The sequence below is a fragment of the Phyllopteryx taeniolatus genome, chromosome 1 (assembly GCF_024500385.1).
Source record: "Phyllopteryx taeniolatus isolate TA_2022b chromosome 1, UOR_Ptae_1.2, whole genome shotgun sequence".
Taxonomy (NCBI): Eukaryota; Metazoa; Chordata; class Actinopteri; order Syngnathiformes; family Syngnathidae; genus Phyllopteryx; species Phyllopteryx taeniolatus.
The window spans coordinates 17,841,602-17,854,924 of NC_084502.1; positions in this window are offsets into that span (position 1 = coordinate 17,841,602).

The following is a 13,323-nucleotide window of genomic DNA, read 5'->3' on the forward strand; positions in this document are numbered from 1 at the left end:
TGAAACGTGCCCGCCATGAATGGCAGCCGTTGCTGCACTGAATCGATTGCCAAATACAGCGTTTATCCACAAACATATGAAGGCTCGTAAATAGTGTGTCCAGACGGGTTTTGTCCTGGAAGTCCCTAGCAAAAACTGGCACTCTTGAATGAAAATGAACTTTTGTACGAAAACCGTTCTTTGACACCAGAATGAGCGTGTTCTCAATTACGTTCATCAGGCAGAAATGAACTAAGTTCGATTCACGTTCGCACAAAATATAAACTAGGTCGTTTCATTCATTTAACTCGTTCAAGTACAACACTGCCAAACATGCATGCCAACTATGAAGACAATTCTTTTGTTTAGTCTTCCATCTTAACCTGAACCACATTTGACCTGAAGTGTGTGGCTCTAACCACATGCTGGCACCAGGCACATTATATTCTAAAAATATACACTGACACGCACGCACACACAAGAATGACAGATTGGTTCTGGATCCGCTCGGCTGGGGGTGTCACTTTTGTATGGTTCTGCTCAGCTGTATTAGCTGGCTGACTACTACTGAAAGGTCAAATGTCACCCTGTTCGCCTGCGCCTTCCTTCGTCAGTAATCTTCATCTTGCGGCATGTGTCCCCTTCTTCATATTAAATCACACTTGACACACCTGGAGCGCCAACACAGCCTCATCCATATTTCATCCGGTGCACGATTGCACTTTTTAGGGTGACTTCATTTGACAACTGACCCAGGCCATCACTGCATCCAGAGAAGGGAATAATCGAGTTTGTCTGGGAAATAAAATGAAAAGGAGTCATGTTTATGAAGTCCAATGGGCTTCATCTCTCAAGCACCCTCTGGCGTTTTTAAATGCTAATTTGTGCTGCTAGCATAAACTTGGAGTATTGTCATGGAATGTGTTAGATATACGATCCATTTAACGGCCCTTTGTCCCTGAACTGTTTGAGCAAAGTTTTATGTTTCTAAACACAGTTTAGTAGAATGCAGTACTTTAATAACCGGCACGGTGGACGACAGGTAAGCACATCTGCCCTGTGTGGAGATTGCATGTTCTCCCCGTGCCTGTGTGGGTTTTCTCCGGGTACTCCAGTTTCCTCCCACATCCCAAAAACATGCATGGTAGGTTAATTGACGACTCTAAATATCCCGTAGGTGTGAATCTGAGTGCGAATGATTATTTGTTTATATATGCCCTGCGATTGGCTGGCGACCAATTCTGGGTGTACCCCGCCTCTCGCCCAGTCGGCTGGGATAGGCTCCAGCACACCCGTGACCCTAGTGAGGATAAACGGTACGGGAAATGGATAGATGGATGGATAAGTGGCCGTCCAACTGACGAAAGACAAAAGAAACGTATGGAGTGTATTTTTGGACTCTTTGGGAGGTCAGAGGTTTCTGATGTTGGCTCATAATCTCTGTACAAGTTCATCCCAAAGTTGTTGGACAGGGCTGAGGTCGGGCTCTCAAGTTATTCCACACTAAATTAATCTATCTATCTCTATTAAATTAATCTATGAACCTTATTTCACTGGGACACAGTCATGCTGCCCAAACAGTTCAGACTAAGTTGAAAGCATAGGATTGTCCAAACCAATAAGATTCAGGGAAATTGTTTAGCTCTTTCTTATGAACATGTGAAAAATAATAAGTATCAGAAAAGCAACAAAACAAGATTTTAACAAAAGAATTAAAATAAAGTTAAATTATACATATTCGAAAAGGAATAGGAAGAAGTATAACATATTTACTCCTACCCCTATCTCTACTTCCTTATAATCCTATAAGGGGGAAACTAAGGGGTCTAATTAAACACCTGATTATCTTGTTAATTAATACATTTTCTTAATTTTATACACATATATGGAGGAGAAGAGGATGCACATCTGTGATCTGAACAAATTTGTGTCCCATTGCCGAACACTCTCTCTGTGATGTCCTGAGCAGTCCTTAAGACTAACAGATTTGTGACACATATAGATGAGAGGAGATGGAGCAACACTTTGTGATCCAGAAAGGTCAAATTGCTTGGTTAATTAACCTCAAAAGGGTGAGCTTTTATGTGATGCTTCTGCACCCACCTCTCATTTCCTCCCTCGTTTCCTGTTGTTCCTCTCTGGTTTACATTCCATCAATGGCTGTTCCAAGCTGCCTATCTTGGCCATACGTTATCCTCTTCACTCGCTCTGTCCATCTCAGTGAGGAGCCAAAACTAAATTATAGACCCATAAATATTCATTGGAGGTTCTTTCACACACTGAAATGTGTAGCCTCACAATGTCTGACAAGTTATTTTCAATTGTATTTGAGACTGATTTGTGTCAGAAGCATTATGATTTATGGAAAGAGGGGTTTACATGCAAAGGGACCTACTGTATAAGGCTAAACATATTGGGACACACCTTATGTAATTAATCAGTCAGTGAGCCAAACCACTTTGTTCGCCTTGAATATTAACTCTTCATTCAAAGACATGTAAAGATAACACATTTTTATTCTGGTGGGTCTGTCACAATTGGAAGAACAGTAAAGATGTAAAGAATAACATTGCATGTACCAAGACAGGTTAGACAATTCTATGCATTAAACGTGGTGAGAGAGGTTTGGGGAAAGCCCTTTTCTGTTCCATTATCACTGTCCTGAACTGCAAAAACCAAGGTCCCTCCTCTATATTAGCTTAATTTTTTTTCTCGCTTAAGGTATAATACCTATAGCTCCTAATTCTTTATTTTATTGATTTCTTTTTTGTAATATTAGCAAACAGCTGGTGCTGAAATCTCTACTATAAGGCCAGACGATCAGAGACCAGGACAATAACATTAGCTTTGAGGAATGATAACATAAACCAAATCTTCGTCTTCTCCTGGCCAGAGTTTTCCGTAAAGTCAGTTTTCAGTCACCTTAAAGGGAAAAAAAAAATTTAATCTTATTTTGCAAAAAGACAATGTGTGATTTGTTGTTTAAGCAATGCTGTCATGATTACAGTATGTGGAGAGCAAAAAAACAAAAAAACAAATCTATTTTGCTGTGCTATTCTATTGTGTACGGACTCTATTATCTTCTTATGTTCAAACTCAGGTGCGAGGGCACTCAAGTGCCCTCGAAATAACAATAGCACCCCTTTTCACCACAAATATATTTGTTATTTATAGATTTCATAACATATGGGGCTATTACACATTATACATTACACCTACATAATTTTGTAATTCATGGTAAACATGTCTTTGCAACAAAATACAGTTGATTCCTTATACTGCTTTATTAAATGACTTAGAATAATACTCTTGCATTGTTATTGTGGGTGCGGAGATGCAATATGTGTGTGTGCGTTCATTGAGAGTTAAAAACAAAATTTATATTTGTTTTGCAGTGCTTGTTGAATGGCAAATGTGATTGTGTCAGTGTAGCATGAGTGTATAAATAATAACCTTGTCTTGTATGTGTGAAGAAATTCGAACAGCAGAGACACATTTGACGTTTTATATGTCAACCAATAAAAATATACCCGCAGCGCCAGCAAAAATATTCTCTGGTAGTTTACAGTTTAATTTACTGTTAAAATAATTGCTCTGATAAAAGGTCGTTGAATAAAATCTTGTTTGGCCTAAGACTAAGACAAACAATTCGTGTGGAAACGGTTAACTCTTGTTTTAAATTCCTATATTGCCGATTTTGTGTGCTTTTAATGTGACAGATAACATGAGGCTGCACTGGGCTCACTTTTCTCCACTTGAGTGAGAGTGGATTGATTTAGCTCCAGAGCAGAGAGTGACGACATGTGGCTGTGATAAACATATCCCATAAATTGCTCTGTAAATTCTTCACCCGTTGAATTGAGTGCTCCTTTCTGCTTCGGTCCGCTCACTTTTATTAGACTTTATGAAGAACCTCCCAATAATAGGTGATCCATCTAATCGATATCCAGGTGTATCGCCACACCTCATTCGTCCTTGTTTGAGAGCATGCACACCTAAAGGTGGCTCAACTGTTTAAAATTGCCTTCGAACCTTAGCTGGTGGTGTTGTGTCTATTCGATTTGTGGAGGATGGTTAGGAACGAAATTGCTGTTATTTCTTTTCTCCATCTGCCACCGTCCTAATCAACAGGCATTGATTAATTGCATTAAACTAGGATGATCTGATTACTGATCAATTTCCATTAGGTATCCTTAAGTATGTTTTAATTGAATTGGAGCAGTGTGGTTTGTGCAAGTGCGTGCAATTACTGTTAAATTTACAGTTGGCGCATACAGTTTGCAAGAGCATTCATGATTTGAGTAAGACGTCTAACATGCTTTTTGGCATCCATTTGTTTACATGCTCTCATTGATTCGGACACTGAACTGAACAACAGTATTGAGGTTTTGGTACAAAATAAGAGTCTTTTCGTGCATCTTTTTTTGCTTGACCAATGTTTTCCTAATTTAGGTTATGCCATGCAGAAAAGGCACTGTTTGATGTGTTTGTTTGTAAGGTGGTTATTCGGGGAGACCTCTGAAGTTGCGAGGTGACCAGGCCAATCTGTGGTAGTGAGGCTGTGGTTAGAGGTTGGACTCAGAATCAGGTTGTGCACGATCCCCTTTGGATATAGTGTAAAGATTGAGTCCTCCATTTTGTTTGCGTTAATTTGAAGCAATCTGAAGGACACTCTTCCATCCTGTTTTCTCTCTCCCACTGTTTTACTCGTTGCCCACCCTCCCTGCCAGCCATCCCACTATTCACCCTCTGTTGTTGCAGTAAACAAGCAGCAGGGGGTTGTGGGTAGCAGGCCTGCCCGATATATGAGTCACTAGAGGGAGAACGAACTGGGGATTTGTAGTTTGATGAAGTGGTTAAGGGGAGCTTCCTTGTGTCAGTTAACAGCATAATCAAGCAAATGAGCTGAGACTCGCAGCATGCTGATAACAAGTGTGCTCTTTCACAAACTTTGGACTTACTGTATGCCTACCGTCAGTTTTTGCATAGGAAAGCAGGTTCTGGGTTGAAAACAGGCCAAAAGCGGCAGGTGAGTGATGTTGATTGGGTGGTGTGGTAGATGAACATAAGTCACACTCTGTGGACAGAGATGTATACTGTAGCTATCAGAGCTTTGTGTGTACAGGCAGAAAGGAAATAAGCGATTTGTATCCATGTTGTACACAGCTGCGAGGTTCACATCTCTGGTGGAATACGTAGCCTGAGGATTACGGCACTACCATCATTTGCATAAATCAATGGAAGCATTTCTTTTGCTATTTTGTTCTCTTTCGTTCCTCTCTCACACGCACATGTAAAGGTATGAAGACAGTACAATTACATTTTCTCTGCCGTTCGTGGGAGCTGTGAAAATGGTGCCATGACACAGGAAACCAAGAAACACAGCGGCTGAAATAAGTATTTAACATCACCATTTTTCTCATTAGATATATTTCCAAAGGTGCTATTGACATGAAAACTTCACCAGATGTTGGGAACAAACCAAGTTATCAATACATGCAAAGAAATCAGAACAAATAAGCTCTGAAATTAAGTTGTGTGTAATAATTTGAAATGACACAGGGAAAAAGTATTGAACACGCCATCTGGTCTTTATTTAATACTTTCTACAATTTGCAATGAAAGCTTCCAGACGCCTCCTGTATGGCGAAACTAGTCGCATGCATTGCTCTGGTGTGATTTTGGCCCATTCCTCCACACAAGCAGTCTTCAAATCTTGAAGGTTCCGTAGGCTTCTTTTATGTACCTTGAGTTTCAGTTCTTTCCATAGATTTCCGATTGGATTCAAGTCAGGTGATTGGCTGGGCCATTCTAGCAGCTTTATTTTTTTCTTTGACAATTAGTTCTGCTCTTACCCATCATGAGATGTGACTTGACTCACACCTTGGCCATGAGACCTTTTTGTTGGCCATCAATTAGGACTGAAGCAGCTGATATTCCTTTGGGACTGGATTGCTGTTTGATTATTGATAGATTTTAGGTGTTGTCTTGCCTTTCCATGCCTTTTTGTATGCGTGTTCAATACTTTTTCCCTGTGTCGTTTCACATTTTTACACACAACTTAATTTCTGATCTTATTTGTTCTAATTTCTTTGTATGTATGGATTACTTGGGTTGTTCCCAACATCTGGTAAAACTTTCAGGTCAATAGCACCTTTGGAAGTATATTTAGTGAGAAGAATGGTGACGTGTTAAATACTTATTTCAGCTGCTGTACTTTGCACAGGAATAACATATTATTAAAAACTGGTGATGATTGAGGAACTATTCACAGCTCTCTGCAGCAGCGCTTCAATCCCAAGCGGTCACTCATGCATATTTGCTCTTTCAAATGGAATCAGAAAACCTGGAGTTTGGAGTGCAAGACAACCACAAGATACACGACCACTGCGGTAAACATGCTGTTAGAATGAACACCTGCCATTGACAATATAACATGGTGTAACATTCAAGAATTCACAATATCTTTAGCAGGATGAGATCCAAAAACCAAACTTGCCCAAGCCACAGGCCATGTCCACATAAATGCTGGTATTTTTAGAATTGTATGGTTTTCAATTACATTTACCTAAGCACTGTGTTTTAGGTCATTGGCCACCAGCTAGGGTAAACATATTTTTACGGGCTTGTTTCCTTTGTATCGTGACAGTATGTGCCTCCTTACGAGAGACACATTTATTTGCTTAGTTTATTTTGTTATTAATTATTTTATTAAAACTTTATATCGAATATTGAAAAATTAAGGAGTAATTCGGCAGCTTCCCCTTTTCTTTGTTCTGTTTTTGTTGTTGTTTTTATTTGTTTGTTTTTTCCGGAAGTTACTTTCCTAAATGCTCTGTGCAGTCATTTTTAATTTTGATCCTGTAGTAGGAATTTATTTATTTTTCAATCCCTGTGTTTGTGTGTCCATTTTTAAATGCCCCTATATGGGTGCCATAACTTTTCATTCTGCTTGGTTGATGGAATTAGCAATTCATCTAACTTCTTTTAAGGTGATAAAAATCAATCAGGATGAGTTTGATATGACAGCTACAGCCTTGCTAACTATGACACTGAAGAGAGGAGTGACACAAAAGTGTTTGCATCGGCCCTCTGGGTATACCTGGGTGCCTCCTCTTGGCCCCATCATCTTCCTCGCATTGCTTCCTCTGTTCTTCACTGATGTGAATCATGAAAGTGGGTCCTGCGCTCTAGAATATGTAGAGGACGAGGAGTAGACAGTAAAGATGATATATTGACTGTAGAGCCTGTGGAAGCACACGAATGGGTCCCTCACTGAAGCCACTCCAATCACAAACACCCATACTGCAGCTTCTCGCAGCCTCACAGAGACGAGTTAAGCAGTTCTCCTCCCTGGATTGCTATGCCGCCCTGCTTACAGCTGATTGGTTGGTGCCCAAGGGATGGGTGGATGATTGGAAAGAAATGGGGGAGGGAGGTGGCCAAAGGGGTGGGTGATCTTGGCATTCCCTGATTCCCAGTAGGGTTAGCTGCAGCCAGGACCTCACACCCCTTTATACTTGCCCTGTATGAAGTGTCTGTTTTACCCTGTCTTGTGCTGTCTAGGACATAACACGAAAACACAACATAACACAACAGACAAAACATTTCTCACTTGGGAAATGATTAAATATACCTGTTAGAAAAATATGCCTTTGCACTTAGAAAATGTATTCTGTTAAAACATAACCTCATATAATCTTTTGTTTTTGTGCGTGGATAAAAAAGCAGAACGTGTTCCTCTCTCTCTGATATTGTGTAATCACTTTCTGTGAGACAAAGTAAGATGTTTGCTGTGGTTGGGGGAGCACCAGTTGCATGAGGCAGACAATAACTTCCTGTTCATGTGTGCGCATATGCCCTTGCTTAAGGAGAAAATGACAAACACTTCTTAGATCAGCCATCAGGTTCCATTTGAACTTTGTCCTTCCTTGCATGCAAGGTTTTATTAAATTGTGTCTCAAAGTGCTCGTCCTGGCTCTCATTTATTAGATGGTTAATATTTTTTCCTTAACATTAATCTAGTCATGAAAACCAAAATACAATTTGCCTACCTTCACCTCCTACCTACAAAAAACAGGAGAAACACTATCAAAAAAGGTAAAAGTTCACCCCAACTTTATACTGCAAGCACATGACTTACAAACAATTCAAGTGGCCGTTAAGAGAAAGAGAGATAGAGTTTCCCTTTCATCATGCTGTCATCACAGGTCCGCTTTTAAATGGAGGGTCCACTGATGCTACCAATCAGTGGAGCAGATGTCCTGTCCACAAATCATCTCAAATCACAGAAAAGGAAACACACCAGCAGGGACCTTAGAACAGACATTGACAAAAAATCGAGACAACCTATTACCACATTGTAACAGTCTCTTTTGGCTTAATATGGGAATACCCTGAAGGTCAGCAGTTTCTATTGAAATACGCTCAAACCATAAGGTGTACAGTAATCTGCTTCTTCATATTGTGAACCTAACCCGAAGCAACCTTCCTCATGCACAGTGAATATGGTGCCTCAATGACAGTTCTCTGCTTCGATTGATTCATGGCCGCCAAGGAGATATCGGCAAGGGCTTGCTGCATGATGTAATTGCAACGGGTGCATTCAAGGTCAACTTGGTTGAGGTGGATGACATCATCAGTGGGAGACAGTGAGCGCACTCGGACTGCCTGCTTGCTTTATGAGACTGTTGTCTGGGGGAGTTCAAGTGGAGACATGCACAGCATAATTACTCGTGTGGATAGAAGCACAAACAAAAGACGAAGGCGTTCTTTGCATAAATGAGTCATTGCGCATATTTTTTTTTACTGACATTGGACCTTATTCGGCAATATGTTCAAGAAGTGAACATTGGCTGCATGAAAAGTTCTTCCACCTGTATTTCCATTCCATTTCCACTTATGCTGCCAACACATGCCAGCTGATCCTAATCAGCATAGGTCAACGCCTGCCTGTTGCCCATATAAGGTCGCCTGAAGGGTCATATCCACATGCAAACTGAAGAGGGATCGTGTTGACACGCAATAGAAAAGATATTGCTGCAGATTATACATTATACAAATACATTTAAAAAATCATACATTGAAAAACCCAGACCATTGATATAAAGTAAGTACCGTTATCAGCATGTGGGGGTCCTCACAAGTCGCCTTCAAAAAAGGAGGGTGTAGTTCACATTTGTCACACATACAGCAATGTTATGTAAGACTTTGTGGAAATAACAATATTCATCCATAAAAGATCATCATAAAAATGATCATTAAAATCTATTTCAATCATTTTAGTACCCAGTTGCTTTGAGCAATCACATTAGCATTCAATTGTGCATAAGTATGCTAGTAAGTATTAATTGATACTCATCTATGTATACAACTTCTTGGAAAAGAGTCTAAGTAGATGTTGAAATACGAGCATAATTGTTCTTAAGAATTAGTGGTGAAAGTCGAACGTGTAGTTTTCAGTAACAAGCTACCTGGTTCTCTTACAACAAATCCCTTCAGCTTCTATGTTGTTTTGGATGTATCTGCCCGGTTCCGTCGTGACAACCAAGAGGTTGACTACTTCAAATGGTCGCGCATATTTCAGAGAAGTGGTGCAGACTTGTGTCCGCCGAGGCAAGTTGGTCTATCTACCCTGACAGGTCAAAATCGGAGGCGGTTCAAACTGGTACGTGTTGTGCAGCATTTAGGTCAATCAGTCTGGCTGAATGATGCAGGAGGTCATAGATCAGTGTAGGGATCCTCTGTAATATTGATTTAAATACATCTTGGTGGATCGGCATGAAACATGGACCAGTTGTGGCATCGTTGAGAACGTTGTTTATTTCTATGAGAAGAAAAGTTGCTCTCTGCTCATATTGAGACGGACACACACTTGACTCATGGCCGCATATGCTAATTCCACAGAATTTAACATGCATAATAATTAAAAGCAAGTTCAGGGTATGACTAGAGGGGGGAAAAAATATGTAACACATCCAAACTTAGTTCACAAAAGTGTCTGTGTGAGGTGATGGATAACCTGCGGCAATCATATAACAAATCTTACACTTTTTTTTTGGCCCACGGTACAGTGAACTCCGACCCACAGGAAATGAGAAAGCCCCACACCCCTATGGCGCAACAACAATTTCTATCTTTTCAATTTTCCCATAGTGCAAAAATTCAGAATTACTGACTTTTTTAAAAACATATCTGTTGGTGGTCTATGTGATGGTCGGGATCACATGGCAGCAAAGAGCAAACAAGCACATGAAAACGGCAACTAAAGAAGTTGTAGAAGCTTGGGGAAGGTGTGTCACAGGGGAAATGAGAAGCAAGGGGGCTATATGCGGGGGTCATTGTAAGACAGAAATGGGTAGGTTATTAATTTCTACAATGCAGTGTCGTGCAGCTGGTGGCTCCTGAGCAAGGTTTGACTTTAATGAAAATGGTACGAGTCGAAGATTAATGGCTCATAAAAACGTAGCATTTAGATGGGACGACTGCTTTAATCTGGATGCGGACGCTTACACGCTCAAGTGAAAACATCCAAATAAGCTGCTTCTGTTACTACACACACTTTCCTCTTTTTCACCTTTGCACACCCGTCCCCACTGCTTCATTTCCACATCACACATACCCCTTCCTCCACTAGCCCACCTCATGTTGGTATAAATTGTAGCGGGGTTAAAGTTCAAGGCATGCAGAGAATTATCTTGATTTATGCCCCGTGAGCTAGGCGCAGCGTACAGTGTGGCAGGCGGTCAGCAGACCGTTGGGCTGGTGAAATGTAAAGCTAAGCCCCCCCCCCCCCCCCCCCCCCACTCCCTCCTCCCAACCAAGTTGGCTATTTTTTGTTCTTAATAACAGAGCTGGTGTCAGAGCCAGCGCATCATCAAGTCGGACAAATCGGTTCGCTGGGCAGCAGCGATTTCTCCCTCTTTTGCTGCTTAAGCTGCATCATATATCTCCAAAGCCACCCAGTAGGGCGGCAAGAAACATATTTTTAAAACAAATTGATTTGGAAGCTTTACGACGTGTTTGTGGCATAACGGCTGCCTGGATGGAGGACGGGGCGACAGCTTGGATTGTGGCAAGAAGCGTTGGCCGAGCAAATCCTGTTTTATATGATTATATTATTGAGTTAATGCTTTATATTCCAATGCAGGTAAAATATTTACCTGCCTGGCTTTTGACCTAATGTGAATTAATTAAATCTGAAGCAAAATGAAAACAAAAATGCAGTTTTATTCTATCATATATTATCTGTGTTGGGGCTGTGTTGAGAGGAGCAAAGCAAAATGTGAGTCTTGGCCTAAGACGAGGCTGCGGTCGGACTCTGAAAGCCTAGACCAAGTTTAAACCTCCAATCTAAACAGGCAGGACCGTGGGCCTCCTGCTGCTGACACACGAAACACAGAGCAAGACATTTTCACAGTGTAACTTGACATGCGTAGCATGGAAAAGGTACAGAATTCTGGCAGGACGAGTGGGTCACAATGTTCTGTTCAGTTCAGCATGCAACAAAAATACCAAAAGTACAAGACTCAGGAGTTTTGTTCCCACAGAGGCCGCTGCAAATGAATACTGTATTGATGTTGAAGTTTTGGATAAAGCTCTTGACAGTCCCTCCCCCTCCCTGGAGATTTTTAACATATCCCTGTTATGAGTTAAAACACACTAAAAGTAAAGATAGTGGGATAAACTTAATCCAGCTACAGTTTAAATGCAGCTTTTGTGCAAAAGTCTCCTGCCCTCCTAGATAGATCAAAATCTCTGTGTAACTGAAGAAGGGAATTGATGAAAGCCTTCCTGCACATGAAAATCATTTTTAATTTTTTTTTTTTAAAATCATAATTTGATACAAAATACAATTTCCTTTTACACATTGGTAACAGTAAAAAAAAGGGATTACAATAAAATCCCCTTCTTCCAGAATGGGTGAAAGCAAAAGATAAACAAAAACAAATTCCCAAATCTAATCCAAATTTACAGCGCGTGCAGAAGCAAAAGCCTCAGTATCATTCTGATTTGACATCTTTATTATGGAGTTACCACTTCAAATGGATTATTATTATTATTATTATTATAGGGGGTACAACACGCAAAACAATAAGCACAACATATTAAAGAAGAAGAAGAAGAAACATCATCTTTTATTGTCATGAACATGCATGCATGTACACAAAATTTGTTCTCTGCATTTACCCCATCACAGTGAACACATACACGTTAGTGGAACGCACTGGAGCAGGGGGCAGCTGAAGCTGCCCAGGGAGCATTTCTGGGTATCAGTGTCTTGCTCAAGGACACCACAGCCGTGAGTCTGGGGGATGTTGGCGGGTGGTCCAGTTAGGGTCTTAAACCTAGGTCCCCTACGGTGGCAGGCGCTGATCTTAACCATTGGGCCACGGCTGCCCAACAACTAAACTAAACAACAACTAAAAACAACAATTTATTGCAGAAAATCCATTAACGTTCAGACAAGTCACATAAAACTTGGTTGAATTTTGCTGTGATTGTATAGGATTTTCTCGTGACTGGACAGAAGAAATTATGGATCTAAATGTTAAATATATTGTAGATTTTAGCCTTTCACCTATTGATTCCACAGGTGACAAATCTCAAGTCTGGCAGAGGTCAGAGCTCTCAGTTTTTTTATATCGGAATATAGAGGGTATTTATATATAAAACAATGTGTTCCATTTGTGCTGTAGTGCAGTAATGTAAGGCTATGCAATCAGCATTTTATCTGCAGCAACCGCACACAATCTGTGTTGCTGCGGCATCATGCGGCTCATGGCGCGACACGCGGGAGCTCTCCGTGGCGCTCGTGATGACGCTCGCACCTGCTTGGCATGCTGCTCTATCCATCTAATCAGGCGCTGACACCCGGGCAACTGTTAACTCTGACAGTACAAAATGGGTGTCAAATTTATCGGGCCTGTTGCTCGGCGCCATGGTGACCCACATGCCTTGCGCACACCAGGAGTTAGAGCAAAGGTGTGTTCTTGACAACCTGCTGACAGCGGAACATGAAAATCTATTTATTTTTATGTTGCGAGAAGAGGCCATTGGGGCTGAGTGGGTGGCGGCGACCCCTGGAACCCCTCAACTCCATCCAAACCTCATTTTTTCCAGTCCTACCCCCAACAAATTGGAAAGCCGTCTCCCACACAGCCCACCACGTCCTCCTCCTCCCCATAACATTGCCCTTGCACCTAGCCTGTCTGCTGACAATGTCATCCATTTCATCTCTTCTTCGGCAGCCTTACCCTGGGGGTGGGGGCAGGTTGTGGTCAAAGAGTGCCGAGTGTGTGGCGGCGCCTTGTTGTTTACCTCCACTTTAGATAGCAGCCCTTT